The sequence below is a fragment of the Loa loa genome (genome assembly GCF_000183805.2).
Source record: "Loa loa unplaced genomic scaffold supercont3.443, whole genome shotgun sequence".
NCBI classification, from domain to species: domain Eukaryota; kingdom Metazoa; phylum Nematoda; class Chromadorea; order Rhabditida; family Onchocercidae; genus Loa; species Loa loa.
The window spans coordinates 8,214-10,840 of NW_018108623.1; the positions used below are offsets into that span (position 1 = coordinate 8,214).

Here is a 2,627-nt window from a genome sequence, read left to right on the forward strand (position 1 = left end):
AAATTGAACTTTGTTGAAAAAAATTATTTTTGTAACTGTAAAAATATCATCAACATTGCCAAACAAAGTTGACTAACCTTTGAAAAAAACTTTTTAAATTTTCAAGACCAAACAAAAGCGGTGGGAATCATCGAAGAGATTTTGTCGATTCCACACAAAATGATTTACATCTCGAGAAAGTAATACTTAATAAATTATAATTAAAATGCTAATTATTACTAAGAAAAGTTTATCAGTTAATGAAATAATAAAGTAATTAAAAGTTCTAATTAATATATCATAAAGTGTAAAAAAAAATATTAATTATTAATTAAAAAATATTAAAAAATACTAATTAATATATCATAAAATCATAAATTAATATATCATTAATATATCATAAAGTGTGATTACAGTATTAATGAGAACTTTAGAATATGTAATTGGGACTTATTAATAACATTTGTAATTTAATATTTTCGGAAATATGATAGCAAATCCTGATATTTATGATAATTTCAAGTTTCCATATGAGCGTTACTGACAGATCCTCGGTAGTATAGTGGTGAGTATCCGCGCCTGTCACGTGCGAGACCCGGGTTCGATTCCCGGCCGGGGAGACCAGCATTTTTCAACTTCATGTTGCACTTTTTTTCCGCCCTGTATCACTGATAATTTACTGCAGGTGACTATATACCGGGAAATTGTGTTAAACGGATCTAAATGTTGCAATTTACCAGTTCATTTAGGACTGCATTTTTTTTCTTTGCACGTGTGTGTAAATAAGTAAATTATTTCAGGATTATGATTCTTTCTGAGTCTTACCATCTATCCCGCTATCATCTTATTATATGGTAGTTATTCCTTCGCTTTTTCAGGACTCTGATTTTTTCTGAGTCGGTCATCTACCTCTTTTAATGATTTTGCATCTTTATGAATTTTATCAACAGCTTTCTAATCATTTCCTTGTATCAAACCTTGGAGCGTTACATAAACAGATCCAATATTTGTAGGATTTAATGCATTTTTATTGTCGTTCATTTTATTGAATGAAGGAGCTAAACCATGGAAGTATTTCAAATAATTCCCAAAATTTCGTAAATTTCAGAAAGGAATTAGACAAATTGCAGAAGCTAACTATATGGAAGGATTTAGTGTATTTTTGGAAATTCTGTTATTTCATTTACGGTAACATGAATGAATAGGAGAAAAGGTTGCCGGAATCAAGAAGAGACCGGCAACGTATTAACTCCCCGGCCGGGAATCGAACCCGGGTCTCGCACGTGACAGGCGCGGATACTCACCACTATACTACCGAGGACTGGTGACACACATTTTAAATGATATCACATCATTAAAAATCACGTTCATTAACTTTTCTTTTTATCTTATGTATTTATCAGATGTCACTTATCACTTCGCTTACTGATCAATTATCGATCAAAGATCATTCGTCAAATGAAAAAAACTGAAAATTAATGGGAACAAATTTTTTCGACATTTTAAAATTTGCATCTTCTCACTTCTCTATCAATTCATTCTGTTCTCTTTCGCCCACTACGATTAATTAAGAGCTAATTAATGCGTAGGGTACGAGACATGTTCCGGTAGGTGAGAAATACAAGAAAGTGACATTCTACCGAGGACAGATAAAGTGTGTGTGTCTGAGTGTGTCTGGGTCTGTGTGTGTCTGTGTGTGTGTTTGTGTGTGCGACAACATTGAGTTATAATTTGATAGCCAAGAAGTTGCTATCCCTTTTAGCCTCAAATACAAATCGATATCTTTATAATTGCTACAAATGTTTCTCGGTAGTTTCATTCATTGTTAGTTTATTACTTCCATATATATTAAAATCTCAAACTTAAAATTTAAATTTCGTAAAATCCTTTAAAATGATTTTAAACCATTAAATGGAGAATGCAACAACAACAACAACAACAACAACATCTATCAGATGTTGTTTTGAAATTTCACGATCGTTTTGCCCAACCCTATTGCTATCTTTACCCTCCCTCTCTCATTCTATCCTACCCTACCCTATTCTACCTTACCTTACTCTACTCTTTCCTTTCTGCTCTACCTATCTATACCACATGTTGTTGACAAAGTTTCATCCATTTCAACCCTACCTACAACTCCTCGATCGATTACTGCTTCATCATCCATGCTTTCCTAAACAATTATCATCAAGCTTCTTCTAACCCTTCTGTTATCTGTTATGTATGTGTGTATTATATATGTAAGCATGTATGTGTGTATGTATGTGTATGTATGTGTTGCATGTATGTATGTGCATGCATGTATGTAGTATATACATGTATATGAATGCATGTGAATGTCACACTTAGAGTATTCAAGTTATACTACGATTCTCTCATCTCCCATTTATTCAGGATTCGAATGACGACATTATCGGGTTATTTCTATCAACTGTTACTGTTATCATTATTTTGTTATTATTATCATTATTAGCATTATTATCATTATTATCATTATTACCATTATTATCATTATTATCATTATTATCATTATTATTATTATTATTATTATTATTATTATTATTATTATTATTATTATTATTATTATTATTATTATTATTATTATTATTATTATTATTATTATTATTATTATTATTATTATTATTATT

General features: G+C 30.5%; 2 non-coding genes across 2 annotated transcripts; one reads left to right on the forward strand and one right to left on the reverse strand.

Moving 5' to 3' along the window:
- The first annotated feature begins 527 nt into the window (after positions 1-527).
- Positions 528-599, forward strand: LOAG_20098. Its single transcript has one exon. It is a non-coding gene; the product is annotated as a tRNA-Asp (tRNA).
- Positions 600-1,228: 629 nt separating this feature from the next.
- On the reverse strand, positions 1,229-1,300 carry LOAG_20099. The gene has a single exon. It is a non-coding gene; the product is annotated as a tRNA-Asp (tRNA).
- Between the last annotated feature and the right edge of the window lie 1,327 nt (positions 1,301-2,627).